General features: G+C 46.1%; 1 protein-coding gene across 1 annotated transcript in view; it reads left to right on the top strand.

Annotated features, from left to right (window-relative positions):
• The first annotated feature begins 9,365 nt into the window (after positions 1-9,365).
• The window catches only part of pclob (piccolo presynaptic cytomatrix protein b), a 131,107-nt gene continuing 122,395 nt past the window's right edge, over positions 9,366-18,077 (top strand). Inside the window, exon 1 of the mRNA XM_077193650.1 lies at positions 9,366-9,630. The gene's annotated coding sequence lies outside the window, so the exon portion shown is untranslated. The remainder of the gene's footprint in view (positions 9,631-18,077) is intronic.

Below are 18,077 nucleotides of genomic sequence, written 5' to 3'. Positions count from 1 at the left end.
TGCCTTTGTTATTACAAATCATAGAGAGGGAACAATTATGAACCTCTAAGCAATGTCTCAGTGCTGCACCACTAGAACATGCTTTGCATTTTTATGTGAACATTGTATGTTCAGTTTGAAGTCCCTTAAAATATTCGAGATAATATCATAGTGAGAATTTTCCCTCCAGTCTAAAAAAAGTTTACAGAGACTAAGCTGCAAAGCAAAAATGATTGTGAAAATATAAACACTCGATCACCCATATTTAAGCATCAACAAAGCCTTTTCAGTGCTGCATAAATGTCTGAAGTTTTGATTATTATTATTATTATTATTATTATTATTATTATTGTTATTATTATTATTATTATTATTATTATTATTATTATTATTATTATTATCATTAAATTGTGGTTATAAGTCCTTGATAATTTAAGGCCATGTCCACACGGACACGGGTATTTTTATAACCGGAGTTTTTCCTACAGCGTTTTTAAAAAAAATCCCGTCCACACATGCTCGGTCTCCGTCTACATGAAAACGTAAAAACACGCAATCAAGCGCGGTCAAGAGCATGCCACGCCAGCAGGCGGTGATATAAACCTTAACCCTAAAGCCACGTTGGCCAATCAGAAGCGCAAATCTGATGTCAAACACAGCTGATAACGGCGCACACTCTGACGTCGCAAGGCAAAAACCCCGGTTTCACTGTCTACACGACAACACTGTAACCGGCGTTTCTGAAAATCCTCACCCTGGCAGGGGTTTTCAAAAATGTTCGGTTTCAGTGCGTTTTTGTGTGGACGAACGGCCGAACCGCGTAAAAAAAGTCACGGTTATAAAAATACCCGTGTCCGTGTGGACAGGGCCTAAGTCTGGCCTAACACGTTTTTGTGGCACATTTCAGGTCAGATTGATTTGATGCAGACTTTTGAAAAAGACTGTTATTAAGACGGCATTGCACCAACTACACTGGACTCAACAGCAAACCCACAACCTGTACAGTAAGTATTCACTACAATTTATTTCACATGCTAAGAGAGTATTCGTATAGTCTTAAAGGAACCTTAGGGGGAAAAAATCTATTCAGCAACAGCCCACAAGAGTTAATTTAGTTGCATGAAACCTAACTCACTTTCCGATCATTGTAATTGCACATAAAACATTTTTTTATATATATAAAGCAATAATGAAATCCCAATAACTTTTGATTTGTAACCAGATTGGATCATTCAAATGTAAAGCGCACAGTGCAGCAGATGGTCTCTGAATGTTTGCTTTCAGCTTGAAGACATGTTGGGGTCTGTATCCACATCGTTCCCAAAAGCAAACATTTACTAAATTATATGCCTGAGGTCTGGAGAGAGTGTGACTCATTAAAACAACATTGAGAGTCGAGGGCAAAACTTTTGAGGTAGGTTTTATCCCCATCTTGTTTTACACTTCGTCAATTATACAGTGCTTAGTGTCTAGACCTTGCTATTGCATTACTCCATCAAGGACAGCATGTGGCAGGAAAATGCATCTTCGGTAAGCACCTCACCTAAAAACTCATCAACAAGCCATGTCAGTCAAGCCTTCATGGTTTAAACATCCTCTCGCTCTGTGATTTATCTCATTCATTTATTCAGAGAATGTCAATGGTGCATGTAGCTGTAAATGTTTTACTATCTATCTATAGTAAAGATAGATAGTTTGTCTGTCTATCCATCTATCCACCTGATTAAAAAGAGGAATACAAAAAATCATCTTTTGGAAATTGATCTTACAGTTTTTCTCAGTCGCTTTGGTGCATTTTTCACATCATCCCTAACCTGTGCAAAATAATAAGTGCATTTCTCAGAACAATTTGTACAAACTGCAATATACAATAGATATGATTCTAAAGCTAGTCAGTCACTAAAAATCCTTAGTACATCTCTCAAAAGTAAATATTCATGCCAATGATCATGTCAGTGTCATCAGAATGATAAGTCATTGAGTCATTGTTCACGAACAAGGTCATCAAAATGTTTAGGCATATTGTCAATGTAACTGTGTACTTTGACAGTATTACCTGATGTAAACTTAGGCTACAGTTTGGATGACAGTTACTGTATTCAAAATGCACAAGGCTGCACTTCTATGGCATATATCAATTTCAACAGTACTACTTACATTTTACTGTATGTGGGTTATTGATTGAAAGAGACTGGACAGGATTTTGTTTTTCACAGCTTTTACTAGTGCTACTTTATGAAAGAAAAAAATAATAATTTACAGTAAGAAAAAGACAAGGGGCACAAAAGAAAAAAAAACTAAATTAGAAAGAAACACAGGTAACACCCCTAAGGCACAACTTTGCCCGCAGCACTGTTCTAGTGCTGTCTCTACACATCCAGACGTTCCTGTCTGTCAGCCCACATATTCTCATCCACATCACACCGGATATTTTCCCTTGCAATGCAGCGTGGAAAGAATCTTTTGGAATGCCTTATCCATCCTCTGCAGGAGTCTACTGTGATTTCCTCACGCTGCATCCATTGCAGCCAGCAGGGTCATCTGTGTGTGTGGCTGACGATCGTACACCTTCCACCTCCATGCTGAAAAGAACTCCTCAATTGGGTCAAGGAATGGAAAATAAGGTGGGAGGAATTATATGAGCATCCTCGGGTGGGTCACAAACCATTGCCTTATGATGTTTGATCGATGGAAACTCACATTATCACAAATGACCACATACTTTGGCAAATCCTCTCTAAGCAGACCCCTCTCCTCATCAGGGATGAGAGCCCTGTAGAGAGTCTCTAAAAAGTTGAGTAGGTGCTGGGTGTTGTATGGCCCTATAAGGGGGATATGGGTTAGGACACCATGCTCCGAAATAGCAGCACACATGGTGATATTTCCTCCCCGTTGGCCTGGCAAATCCACAGTAGCTCTGTGACCGATGATATTCCGACCCCGCCTTCTGCATTTGGTCAGCTTGAAGCCAGCCTCATCCACGTATACAAAGTTGTGAGAGGGTTCACTTGATTCCAACTCCATTATACGCTATATCCCATAACTGTCACGTGATAATCAGGAGACATAAACGAGGACTCAATTGCAGGAAAACAAAAGGTAAGATTTTAATTAACAAGCTAAACAAAATACAAAGTACAAACAAAACTCCCACGTGGGGGGAAAAACCAGAACAATACTAACAAGGCAAAAACACTAGGAACAAGAAACAGAAACTTAGACAAACGAACCAGCACCGGACTGAAAACACAAAGGAGGCTATAAAGGAAACACACACAGGAGGGTAACGAGACAACAGGTGAGGAATGTTAATTACTAAACAGATAACGAGAAGGGAGGAGCTAACAATTAGACAAAGCACATGGCACAGGAATAATCAGGAGCCATGTGCTCACATGAAACTAGACTAAGATAAACACGAGACAGACAGTAAATGTCACCACACAGAACTAGTAAGAAAAAGCAGAACCATGACATTACTCCCCCTCAAAGGGGACGCCACCTGGCGTCCCAAACTCAGGGACATCAAACAAAACCAAAAACACACAAGAAAACAAACAGACCAGACAACCACATCAGAAACACTAAAACAGGGAGGGAACCCAAACCAGTCCATAATCGCATAGCGGTAAAAAGTCCAAGAAGGCCAGGGAGGGATGGGAGGGTTAAACCAGGTAGTGCAGGCCTACAGGGCAAAGCAGGCTGTGTAGGCGGCCAGGGCGGAACAGTTCGTGCAGGCGGCCAGGGCGAAGCAGGCTGTGCAGACGACCATAGCGGCCCCGGTTGTACAGACGACCAGGGCGGAGCAGATTGCACAGACGGCCAGGGCGAAGCAGGCCGTGCAGACGACCATGGCGGCCCCGATTGTACAGACGACCAGGGCGGAGCAGATTGCACAGACAACCCAGGCGAAGCAGGTCGTGCAGATGACCAGGGCGGAACAAGCTGTTCGGGCGATCCTAGTGAAGAAACCCTCTCGGACGGCCCAAGAACAGTCTCTGGATCGGCAGACATAGCATGAACAGTCTCTCTGTCAGCAGATATGACAGGAACAGTCTCTAGATAGGCAGCCGTGACCTGAACAGTCTCTGTATCAGCAGATGTGCCCTTAACAGTCTCTGAATCCTCAGACTTGACCTGAACGATCTCTGGATCATCAGACTTGACGGGAACATTCTCTGAATCATCAGACGTGACCTGAACAGTCTCTGGATCATCAGACGTGACCTGAACAGTCTCTGGATCATCAGACGTGACGAGGACATGCTCTGAATCATCAGAAGTGACCTGAACAGTCTCTGGATCATCAGACGTGAAGGTAACATTCTCTGAATCATCAGACGTGACGGGAACAGTCTCTGGATCATCAGACGTGACCTGAACAGTCTCTGGATCATCAGACGTGACCTGAACTCTCTTCTTCCTCCGCTTTCGTGAGCGGGTAGTCTCTACCAGCTGCTCTACAACCCCTGAGGTCTTAGCAGGAAGAGTAAAGCCCTCTGGAACCCTTGAAGAAGGATCATCCAGGACCACCGGGGTTGGGACCGCCGAAGTCAAAACCTCCAGGACCACCGGGGTTTTCTTCCTCCTGCGATGATCAGTACAAGACGGTACAGGCAACCCCACCTCTGGGAATGCAATGGCTGGCCACTCTGGAAGTTTCCTCTCGGGATCCAGAGCATTGATGAAACCCCAGAAGTCGAACTCCTTCAGTACCCCCATCTCCACTACACTGAGTGGTTCGTCAAGTGCAAAATTAAACAGGTCCTTGAGGGCCATCTTCCCCAGGGTCAGTCCCTCAGCCGCTGAGCTGAATCTTAAGGCAAAGTCTCGGATCTTCATACCCTCCTGATGGAGAGAAACCAACGCGTTAAATTTCATAACCCGTTCGTATTGAGGGCAGGTAATCGAAGGGCCTGGTGACTGGTATGCCGTTTTCCGCTGAGTCCTCATTCTAGGCTGGTTCGTTCTGTCACGTGATAATCAGGAGACATAAACGAGGACTCAATTGCAGGAAAACAAAAGGTAAGATTTTAATTAACAAGCTAAACAAAATACAAAGTACAAACAAAACTCCCACGTGGGGGGAAAAACCAGAACAATACTAACAAGGCAAAAACACTAGGAACAAGAAACAGAAACTTAGACAAACGAACCAGCACCGGACTGAAAACACAAAGGAGGCTATAAAGGAAACACACACAGGAGGGTAACGAGACAACAGGTGAGGAATGTTAATTACTAAACAGATAACGAGAAGGGAGGAGCTAACAATTAGACAAAGCACATGGCACAGGAATAATCAGGAGCCATGTGCTCACATGAAACTAGACTAAGATAAACACGAGACAGACAGTAAATGTCACCACACAGAACTAGTAAGAAAAAGCAGAACCATGACAATAACACAGAGTTGAATTTGGTTTGGTAAGGAAGAGTGACACAAAATGTACATATATTGCATGTTCCTTCCACAGCAATGTAAATGTGTGCAGTTTATGCTTACTGTACTATATATCACTATAAAATGTTGCTGTAAAGTAGTTACATAGATATATGTTTTACCTGTACATACTGGTACCGTAGCTCCTTAACTCTGTCCTCATTCCTTTGGAATGGTACACGGTACAGCTGTTTCATACTCATCTGGTTTCTATGCAGCACCCTGTCGATGGTTGAGATGTTTTCAAAGACATCGTTGTCTTCTATAATGGTCCTTCGTATTTCCCTGAGTCTCATGGCATTGTTTGCTCGGACCATGGTGCAAATAGCCTCCTCCTGTTGAGGTGTGAAAAGGCGTCCTCTGCCACCAGTTTGAGGTAATCTAGCAGTCCTATGTGGGGGAAAATACAGTGATGCGTCGCACACTTTCACATACACAAAAACTATGCGAATACACATTTTACTGTAAAACATACAGGTGGGTGCATGTAAGCTGAATGCTGTGAAATACAAGTGGACTACTGTAATATGAAGCATTGTAGGAAGTATACAGTATACTGCTTATATACAGTATCAGTGCACTGTACATTGGTGGACATACCTGTTCTCTCTTCGAAACGTTCAAACTATTGAGGACACGGTTGATCTCCCAATATTCGGCTGCACCCTTCGACCCGCCTCAGCCATTGTAAGGCCATGATTGACAACATGGTCTACAATAGTGGCCCTTATGTCATCAGATATGCGCCCATGTCCTCTTCTGCCTCTTCATCTGTTTTGCCTTCCACCACGCATCCTTGCTCCTCTTCTTCCTCCTCTTGGCTGTTGACCCTGTTCGTTTCCTGGTCCATCCATTATTGGAAATTTGCAACTATGTGTTGTGGTCTGTCTATATATGCTTGCCAATTGATTATTCATGAGATGTACCTTTTAGCAATTTAGACAACTGGTTGATTGTTGGTTGAACTAACACTTTACATTCCTTCATGAGTGAGGGTCAATTTCACCTGCACGATTCACCAATTCACGTTTTTGTACAAAAGGTCTAATAGAATTGTGTAAAACTATGCTTGACCGTTTATGACAAATAGTTCAACAATTTTGCATGTAATGGCTTATGCAAGGAACTAATGCCTAGATGTTTTGAGGGGTAAGACTATTCAACAGAGAACCATCTACTATATTTTGATCAACATGACATGACCATTTGAAAATGTGGAAAAAAGCTGACACTTGTACATTATCAATTGCAATATGTACAAAAGCAATTGCAAATTGTTCAAAGGAATAAGAAATTGCTTTAATGTTGTGCACAAGTGACTAGATGATTTGGAATTTGTACAAGTAGTATCAAGAATTGCACCTTTGATCTAAGAAATGCACCAAAGCGACTGAGAAAAACTGTAATGCCTTAATAAAAAAAAAAATGAGGAAAAATCTAACCTTTAAGGACACCAATTTTCTTTGTGAATGAATAATGTATCGTAAATAAATAAATGTTCTTCCTTAAAACACACGGGGCATAAGTCAGTACAGCCCTATGTTAAATTCCCATAGAGGCAGGCACATTTTTATTTTTACAGTTTTTCTCATGTTGCTTTGGTGCATTTTTCAAATCATCCTTAATATTTGCAAAGAATATGTGCATTCTCAAAACAATTCGTACAAACAGCACCACACATTGGATTACCTGCAAAAGCCTGTTACTTACACAAAATATTTAGTTCATCTCTCAAAAGTAAGTATTTATGTCAATGGACATATCAGTGCCATCAGAATGAAAAGTCCTTGTGTCATTATTCACAAACAAGATAGTCAAAATGCTTAGTCATGTTGTCAATAAAACACTGCACTCTGTTAGTATTACCTGATGTAAACTATGGCAACAGTTTGGATGACAGTTACTGTATTGAAATGTACAATGCGCTTCATCTGTATGCCATATATCCATTTCAAAAGTACAAATTTACACACTACTGTACGTGAGTTATTGATTGAAAGAGACTGGATAGGATTCACAGTTACACTTTACTAGTGGTCTGACAAAAAAAAAATTACAATATTATTGTGATAATATAGAAAAGAAAAAGAAATAGGTGCACAAAGGCGAAAATACAAAATTAGAAAGGCAAACACAGGAAAGACCCCTTAGGCAGAACTTTGCTTTTGCATGCAGCACTGTATATGCTTGCCAATTGAAGGTTCATGAGATGCAACTTTGAGCTATTTCAGAGAACTGGTTTCTCATTGTTTGATCTACATTCTCTTCATTAGTGAAAGTCAAGATTCACCTGCACATTCATTCATCAATTCATGGCACATTTAAAAAAAGTCTAATAGAAATGTGTAGAAAATATGCTTGACAGTTTATGACAACTAGATCAACCATTTTGCATTTAATAACTTATATGATGAACTAATGACTAGATGTTTTGATGGGTAAGACTATTGCACAGAGAACTATGTAATATGTTGAGCAACGTGGCATTAGCAACTGATAATGTAGGAAACCGCAGATAATTGTACATAATCAATTGCATGAATGTACCAAAGCAATCACAACTTCTTTAAAAGAATGAGAAACTGCTTTTATGATGTGCACAAGTGACTAGATGATGTGGAGGTTGAGCAAGTAGTTTTGAGAATTCAATTTCTTAGAATATTTGCACCATAGTGACTGAGAAAACTGTAAAGGCCAGTTACTACATGGATCCAGGATACTATGTATCCTGATAAAGTTCCCTTAAAATAAATTAAAAATTAATTAAAATTAAAATAGCCCCACATCATGACATACCCTTCATCATACCTAGAGATGTATGGAATAATTGACGAAGGACTGTTGAATTATTAGAAAATACCATGGTCGTTACACCTCAGGTGTGCATTACAGTGTGTATTTATTTTTTTAATAATTGTACAGTCAATTATTCCTCTAACACACACCTAAGACATTGTTCATATGTTGAATTTCAAGACATTTGTTAGGTTTTTGTCCTTAAAACGCGCTTTTGTTTAGGACTAATTTTTTAAGCATTTCATCCCACACCTCTGCTGCTAATTCCATAACATACTTTTAGAGCTAGTACTGAAGGCTTGGGCAATGTCTCTACTAATAGAAAAACTTTAAGTTTATCTGCTTCAAGAACAGCAAAGTTATTACCTCACTAGTGAGAAATGTCTTGTAGCTTTTAAGTTGCTCATTATTTTACTGATAAAACTGTCAGAGCAGCGCTGACAACACATTTCTGCACGAATGTGTGTCCGCACTGTATATGTGTGCGTTTGAGTGGGAGAAAGAGAGTATGTGCTTTCTACACATAATAAAACGTACATTTGTGGGGGGAAAAACATGAAAATAATTCATCGTTTTTATCCTATTGTTTTTTATATTCACTTGATTGGTCAGTGTCATTGTGAGTTTTGGTTATTTTGCTGTGGTAGGCTGTAAGGACCTTTGAAATAAATGAAATAATTTGGTGAAGTGATATGAACATGTAATGCGGTCAAGACCAACCAATCAGATTGAAGCATTCAACTGCCCCGTAGTATACAATACAATACAATATATAAAACTGTATTATATAATCATATGTACAGCAGTTGCAGTTTATAGTGCTTTCTGTAACATAAGCTGAACCAGTAATGGTAAAAACCCACCCATCCCATCCTCAAAACCTTCATATACCAGGCAGGATCTTTTAAGTACATAATCTCCTACTGATTCTTGTTTATGCTCCCTCTATATCTATTATCCACAGCTGCCTCTCTCTCTCTCTCTCTCTCTCTCTCTCTCTCTCTCTCTCTCTCTCTCTCTCTCTCTCTCTCTCTCTCTCTCTCTCTCTCTCTCTCTCTCTCTCCTGCTCTCTCACTACACATCACTACTGACTTCCTGTCTGCTCCTGATTGGTCTGTGTGAGCTGGAGGAGATTAGGCCAGTCCCTAGTCAGCTGGAAGGCTGTCCAAAGAGTGCCAGGATAGAGAGAGAGATGCTGTCGCTTTAAGAGTATTTTTAGGCTGATAGTTGATGATGGTCAGTGGTGGGGAAAATCAGAGTTAGTGGCGGCAGTGCAGTGGCTGCCTGTGAATGTGAATGACAAGGGGAGACGCTGATGTACTGTGGATTTAACAGCATTTTTAATGCCATTAAACACACTGGACTTGGGTTATTTGTATGCATTCAACCTTATTTTTTGGGGGGCTAATTAGGTAAGTAGTTGCAATTATGTTTTTTTTAATTATCAATAAAGAAACGTTTTTTGCTAGAGTGTGTATTTGGACATGTTATTGGCTTCAAGATTATATATTCCACAGTGTATCCCTACACTTTCATACATGCAAGTTTTACATCACGCTTGGCTTGCAGATATGAAATGATGCTATGATGGAGGTTGGGGGTTCGTTGACCACTCTGAACTAGCTGTCAAGCTATTTGTTTTTCTACCTGGACAACCCAGTCCATCTTCTTCCTCTCCGAGGCATATATTTAAATTTAATGAAACTGGCAAACAGTGTGTGATCAAGTTACAGTATTGATTACAGCCTGACCCTCTGCTGTACTCCACATGCAGAGAGGAGTGTGTGCATGTTTTCCTTTGGTTGGTTGGTTGTGTGTGTGTGTGTGTGTGTGTGTGTGTGTGTGTGTGTGTGTGTGTGTGTGTGTGTGTGTGTGTGTGTGTGTGTGTGTGTGTGTGTGTGTGTGTGTGTGTGTGTGTGGATTCTAGTAGATTATAACATCCAATTAATAATACTAGCATTTGTGCTTCAAATATACTCATATTGCATGAATATATACTGCTGAGACAAAGCAAGAATATGCAAGACCTTTTGGGATGAGTGCACGTGTGAATCTGTATTTGTCAACGTCAGCTTGTTTAGGTTGTCCATCTGTTTGTGTCCTCATGTTTTTGTACATGTATATTTTTTGCGCATGCTTGCATCCTTTTCTATAACTATGTGTGTTTTCACATGAAAAGCTGAGACACCTAAAGAGGTTGAAAGAGAGCAAGTTTGTTTAAGGACATGTAAAATGTCAAAAGGTTTAGGTATGCCTGATGGAATAACATGTCAGGACCAGTGAAGCAGCAGAGCTTACCGAAAGCAGGAGCGAAGACTTGCTCCAACATCCCCAGACATCAATCAAACAAACAAGCAAACACCCCCACACACACACACACACACACACACACACACACACACACACACACACACACACACACACACACACACACACACACACACACACACACACACACACACACACACACACACACACACACACACACACACACACACACACACACACACACACACACACACACGTGTAAACAAACAAACAGAAGAGCTATACAGTACATTGTCCAGAGGCAAGCTTCAATAAACCATTAAAATGAATTAAAACCAATTACATTTTTTTAAGGAGATCCTAATGGTCTTCTTACAACATAAATACATAAGGACAGCTAAATTATAGTGTGTGAGAAAAATATGATGTGTAATATTTTAAAGACATGTTTAAATTAATGCTGTCCTAAATTAAACAATTGACTTTTATTTTGTCATTTTTCACTTAAGCAAATAAATAAAATATTATCTGTAAAATACAGCATATGTGTACATACATGTATACATTGGTGTAAAGTATTTGAGTAAATGTAGGCTAAATAGTTGCTGTAGCCTATAAGTATTTTGGCTACTTTGCTCTTTGACGGAGTATAAAGATATTAGCAACTCTCTACTTCACTACATTTTTGAATAAGCATATGCACTCTTTACTCCAATACATATCTTGTGCGTTTTGCCTTTACTCACCCAAACTTGTCAAAAAGGCTACTTTACGTGAATGTGAGTGTATTAGCCGGTATATGAGATGAGAACATGGCTGCAGCTGGTGAAGAGACCAAAACCAGCACATCTAGTGCAAGGCTGTGACTATTTACTTAAAGGCCCACTGAAGAGTCTTGAAACAGGCAAAATTATTCAATGTGTTAATGGAATTTCCACTGAAACAGGAAGACAGGGCGGGACATATCGAGCAGCTCCTCTTTTTTAAAATAGCCAATAGCTTTTAGTTTATTTTTGCAGAGCTGTTGAGCTCGGCAAAGCTGCGTACATCCACAGTCTAATAGATTCCCCTTTTAGATTTAATATGAAACTGTTACTAAAGCAAAAGAGTGAACATAATCATGCTGAGGATGTGTACTTTGAAAAGTGTGTAATTTATGTTGGTGCATGGGACCAGTGTTATCACTTCTACTCGACAGTGCTGTTTCTAAAGCAGAGTCTGTTAAACCGTTTCTCCTCCTACATTGCTTTAAAATATAGAATTCTGTGTAGAATTCAAATGGGTCTGATCCGTTTTCCGGTCTGTGGTGACTGTCTGTTTATGATGTAAATAGTTCCCCTCTACTATGTAGTTAGAGGTTCCCATCTATTGCTTTAATATTGCACAAATAATGTTATGGAATTATGTAATAATAATTTAGATTCTAGAGAGCATTGATTGGACAGAAAATCTGATGAGAGGATGAAGTGCAGGGTGATGGCATCAAAATTGTTGATCCATATTGGCGGAAGTGATAGACTACGTTTTGAACACTTATATCTTCTAAATGCAAATTTTGTCATTGTTTTGGAGCGCACTAGCTTATAGATAACCTATTCATACTAAAATAATTGTTTTAAATTATTTCATGGGAACTCTAAATGAAAATTCTGTCATTAATTACTCACACCTCATGTTGTTCCAAACCCGTTAGGGTTTAAACAATCCGTGTAACCCGGGTTGTAACTAACATTTCAAAAGTGAGGGGGACAGATTGTCAAGCATTATACCAGTTCCCTTTCGTTGTCACTCCGAGTTACGTCGGATGACGACGAATGGGGCTTCGCTTAGAACGCCTATCGACTTCGAGTATTACAAAACGAGCCAATGGCAAAGAAATGCCATGGGTCTGCGGAATTTGCATAGCGTATCTCCGCCTTACCTCGTGGGTATAAAAGGAGGACGCCGGCAACAGGCAGATATGTTTTCGCTTCGGAGCCAAGAGTATTTCTTCACTCCACAGTCATCTCTGACTTCGCTCTACGAGACGAGCTTCTCTCTCCGGTGTTGGTGTGACGGCGATCTGCAGCGAGCTTACAGTGCCTGCTGATCTGTGCAGTGATCTGCCAGTGTGTGTGTGTGTCTCCCTGTGTGCTTCAACATCGCGGAGTTTTTTTCTCCTCTCATAAAAGAGCTCGCACGCGGCACGTCTTTTTAAAGACGGCTCGACCGTGCATTTCTGGTTGCAGCGGACTGGTATCGGACTCTGATGGGCACGAGCGCTGTCTAGTGTGTTTGGGCTTTGAACATGCTTGAACAGCGCTCGTGGGTGACTCATGTTCTCACTGGGAACGTGATCATTGCGTCATATATAGGTCGAGACTCGGTGAACTCGCAAGAGTGAGAGTCCCCTCATCCACCCCCCGATCTTCGGCTGGTGGCCAGGGTGACCTGAGGGTTACGGTCTGGATCAAGGCGCCGACTATGTGTCCGCGGTACCCCAGCCCCCCTCTTCAATGACGGTGCCCGCTAGTGAACTGCTGATTCCCGCGAGTCTACCCTCTGGTGGCCCGCGTGTTTCAGTTGAAGCTACAGAGGAAGATGCCATGTCTGTTGCAGCATCACTAGCTGGGTTTGAGTCTTCTGGAAGTGAGGGCTCGTCACAGCTGCCACCTTCCGGTGTGCATACGGCTGTGCCTGGGTCTGATCCGGAGATGACAACCATGCTTTCCTGGGACGATGGGTTTTGGGTAAGGCCGCCGACCCTCGTCCACGGCAAACCCCAATACCTCTCTTCCCGGACGTGCATGATGAGATCTCGAAGTCCAAGAAGACCCCCTTGTCTTCTCGGGACCGCTCGCTGATCTCATCCGCCTTTCCTCCCCTCGATGGGGCCGCTGTCCATGGGTACACTGGGGTCCCCCCGGCTGAACGCTCTGTTGCGATGCTATGTGTCCTCAGAGTGCTTCTTCTCGGCATGATCCTAAGCACCCGCCCGTGGCCTGTAGTTTTTCGTCTACGCTTGTGGCGAGATTCTATAGCGCCACGGGACTGGCAGCCGCCTCACTGCAGGCCATGGTCATTCTGCTGGTCCACCTGACCCAGATGCTCATGGACCTGCACGAGGGCGGGACTGACCCCGGGCTCTTCACTGAGCTGCGCGCCGCCACTGACCTTGCTCTCTGAGCGACAAAAGTGGCCGTACGCTCCCTGGGTCAGGTGATGCTCACCATTCTGTGGCTGAACCTGTCTGATGTGCTGGATGTCGCGCGGACCCGTCTGTCCGACATTCCCATATCCCAGGTCGGCCTCTTCGGCGTTGCGGTTGAGGGCTTGCCCAACAGCTCTCAGCCGCCCATGAGCAGACTGAGGTTGATTCTGTCCTGACGGCCCCGCCGTCCGCTCAGATCCCTCGGTCTGCCCACCGCCGATGGTGCCCTCCCGCGGCTCCCACCCCGCCCGTTCACGGGCCGGCTCTGGGGGCCGCGGGCGGACGCCACAGCCCTCTACAGCCCCGCCCCCCGCTACACGCCGGGTTAAGCGGCGCTCGTGAGATGGGCTCCTCGGCGATGGAGCAGACTGAGGTTGATTCTGTCTCGACAGCCCCGCCGTCCGCTCAGATCCCTCGGTCTGCCCACTGCCGAGGGCGCTCCCCCCCCGTTCACCCGGGTCGGCTCTGGAGGCCGCGGTCGGACGCCACAGTCCTCTCCACCCCCGCACTTCCAGGAGTTGGTAGCAGGACCACTCCTTTCCCCGGGGGAGGGCCGGGGAAGAATCCTTATTCTCCAAAGAGCTGACTCTCCCGTCTCTGAGCACAGAGTTCTCAGACGATACAGAGCGCCGCCCACAAGCCGTACTCTCCTTGTCCCCCTCTGTCCCAGAGGTGGTTGACACGGCGTGCCGTCCACGGACCGCTTTGCCCCTGTCCCCCTCTGTCGCCAGACCCCTGGCAGAGCAGGCCCCCGCGGGACGACCAGCCTGGTCCTCCCCTGGCCCCCTCTGCCAGGGCGCGGTTGCTAACTGTGCCCCCACATCGGGCCGCTATTCCGTCCACGTTCGGGCCAGTTACTCCGCTTCGCTGCCCCTCCGGGGGGACGCCTGTGGTTCGCGTGATCCCGCTGGTTCAGTTCCTGGGAGCCTGGTTAGAGCTTCCCCGTCTGTCCCGCGGACCATCAGGCTCGGCTATGCGATTCAGTTCGCACGGTCTCCTCCCCGCTTGGGGAGTCCGCTCCACTTTTGTCGGTGGCTATGCCCCCATCAGGAGAGCAGAGATTGCCACCCTGCTGGCGAAGGGTGCAATCGAGACTGTCCCTCCAGCCGAGATGAGGTCCGGCTGCTACAGCCCCTACTTCATTGTCCCCAAGAAAACCGGTGGGTTACGGCCAATCCTGGACTTGCGCGTGCTGAACAGGTCCCTTCACGGGATGCCGTTCAAGATGCTCAAACGCATTTTCAAATGCATACGGCCCGGGATTGGTTTGAAGCGATCGACCTGAAGGACGCCTACTTCATGTCTCTATTCTCCTTGATACAGACCGTTCCTTCGGTTTTCTTTCGAGGGGCAGGCATCCAGTACGCGGTTTTCCCTTTCGGGCTAGCCCTGTCTCCTCACATCTTCACGAAGGTCGTCGAGGCTGCCCTTGTTCCCCTTCGGGAACACGGGGTTCGCATCCTGAGTTATATCGACGACTGGCTGATCATAGCTCACTCTCGAGTTCAGGTTGCGAACACAGGGACCTGGTGCTTCGGCACCTAGCTCGTCTGGGCCTTCGGGTCAACTGGGAGAAGAGCAAACTTTGCCCCGTGCAGAGGATCTCTTTTCTCGGTATGGATATCGACTCGGTCGCCATGTCCGCGCAGCTTACGAGCTAGCGCGCGCGCAGTCACTGCTGACTTGCCTGAGACAGTTCGAGGGCAAGAGTGCGGTTCCACTGAAACTTTTTCAGAGGCTCCTGGGGCATATGGCTTCTGCAGCCGCGGCAACTCCGCTCGGATTGCTTCATATGAGACCGCTTCAGCTTTGGCTTCGCGACTGAGTCCCGAGGTGGGCATGGCAAGACGGCACCCTCCGAGTAACAGTTACTCCGACCTGCCGTCAGACCTTCACCCCGTGGTCGAACCTCAGTTTTCTACGGGCCGGAGTGCCCCTGGAACGAGCTTCGCGGCATGTTGTTGTAACGACAGATGCCTCCTCCACGGGCTGGGGTGCCATGTGCAATGGACATGCTGCCGCGGGCTCCTGGACAGGACCCCGTCGCCTCTGGCATGTCAATTGCCTCGAGTTGATGGCCGTACGTCTTGCTTTGCGCCGCTTCCGGGCCGTGCTCAAGAACCAACACGTACTAGTCCGCTCAGACAATACCGCCACTGTAGCGTACATCAACCATCAAGATGGTCTACGCTCCCGCCGTATGTCGCAACTCGCTCGCCACCTCCCCATATGGAGTCAGAAGCATCTGAGGTCGCTTCATGCCATTTATATCCCCGGAGCCCTGAACTGTGCAGCCTACAAGCTCTCACGGCTTCAGCCACTCCCTGGAGAATGGCGACTCCATCCCCAGTCGGTCCAGCTGATTTGGGACCAGTTCGGGGACGCACAGATAGATCTGTTTGCCTCCCACGACTCGACCCATTGCGCCCAGTTTTATTCCCTGACCGAGGGCACGCTCGGCACGGATGCTCTGGCGCACAGCTGGCCGCAGGGCCGCAAGTATGCGTTTCCCCCAGTGAGCCTTCTTGCGCAGACCTTGCGCAAGGTCAGCGAGGACGCGGAGCAGGTCATTCTGGTCGCGCCGTACTGGCCCGCCCGGACCTGGTTCTCCGAACTAGTACTCCTCGCGACAGCACCTCCCTGGCCGATCCCTCTGAGGAAGAACCTTCTTCCTCAGGGACGGGGCCACCTATGGCACCCTCGTCCCGATCTCTGGAACCTCCACGTGTGGCTCCTCGATGGGACGAGGCAGGTTTGAGTACCCTACCACCAGCGGTGGTGGCTACCATCACTTCCGCTAGGGCATCGTCCACGTGACACGTCTATGCGTTGAAGTGGAACCTCTTCATCAGCTGGTGCTCTTCTCACCGAGAAGACCCCCGGAGATGCTCGATCAGCGTTGTGCTTTCCTTCCTTCAACAGGGGCTGGAGCGAAGGCTGTCTCCCTCCACCCTGAAGGTCTACGTTGCCGCTATTGCCGCACACCATGACCTCATCGAAGGTAAGTCGGAGGGGAAGCACGACCTGGTTATCAGGTTTCTGAGAGGAGCGAGGATACTAAATCCGCCTCGCCCTCCTCTCGTTCCCTCTTCGGACCTCTCAGTGGTTCTAACTGCCCTGAAGAGTGCTCCATTTGAGCCCCTGCAATCAGTCGAGCTTAAATTCCTGTCTATGAAGACAACGCTCCTGGTTGCATTGGCCTCCATCAAGAGGGTAGGGGACCTGCACGCATTCTCCGTTGACGAAGCGTGCCTGGAGTTCGGGCCGGCTTACTCTCACGTGATCCTGAGACCCCGGCCTGGATACGTGCCCAAAGTTCCTACCACTCCCTTCCGGGACCAGGTGGTGAACCTGCAAGCGCTGCTCCTGGAGGAGGCAGACCCAGCCTTGCACTGCTCTGTCCAGTACGCGCTCTCCGCGCCTATGTAGACAGGACGCAGTGTTTCAGGACCTCAGACCAGCTCTTTGTCTGTTATGGTGGGAAGCTGAAGGGAAAGGCTCTCTCAAAGCAAAGGTTGTCTCACTGGATAGTGGACGCCATTGCTTTGGCATACCAGCAGCAAGGTCGACCGTGCCCCCTTGGTGTGACTGCCCACTCCACCCGGAGTGTGGCATCCTCTTGGGCTCTAGCGCATGGCGCCTCGCTAACAGACATCTGCAGAGCGGCAGGCTGGGCGACACCTAACACATTCGCCAGATTCTATAATCTCCGAGTGGAGCCAGTGTCCTCTCGTGTACTAGATTCAACCAGCTAGTACCGGACCCGCTCAGGTGTCTTCGCTTGCTCGCCATTCCACTCCACGGACTGGATACGTGCGATATTCTCCTCAGGTGAGCTTCCCCGAAAGCCCTGAGCTCCTCCAGCACTCCTGACGTCGGCGCCAGTGTCTATTGCCTGCGTGTCGGCTAGGTGCCTCCCGTGTGCATGGTCCCTCCTCTGAGCGACCCCCACATGTGTATTTCCACTGTAAGCCTCTTTGAGCATGTGTCTTTCCCTTGGCAAGCCACCTTGCCACCCCTGGGGTTGAAATATTCCACCTGCGGCTGGACACCCAAGTGTTCTCCATATGTCTCCTTCGGGTCATATGTGTATTCTCTAAGTCCCCCCCTCTGGGTTGGCAGTAATTGCATATTTCCCCTAAACTTTGGGATATGCTCCCCAGTGTACCTTGGTATTCCTGTGCTAAATAGGAGTCCTTCGTCTGTGCCAGTCTCACGACAGGGATCTCAGATTTACGCAGGGCACTGGAAGACAGCTGAGAAGGTGGCGTGATTAGACTGGTAACCCCATTCGTCGTCATCCGACGTAACTCGGAGTGACAACGTAAGGGAACGTCTCGGTTACGTATGTAACCCTCGTTCCCTGAGTAGGGAACGGAGATGTTACGTCTTCCTGCCACT

The sequence above is a fragment of the Siphateles boraxobius genome, unplaced genomic scaffold (genome assembly GCF_051911475.1).
Source record: "Siphateles boraxobius isolate OS27281-9 unplaced genomic scaffold, OSU_SipBor_1 31, whole genome shotgun sequence".
NCBI lineage: Eukaryota > Metazoa > Chordata > Actinopteri > Cypriniformes > Leuciscidae > Siphateles > Siphateles boraxobius.
Note: the sequence above shows the minus strand (reverse complement) of the source record. Positions and strands in the feature narration are given on the sequence as shown.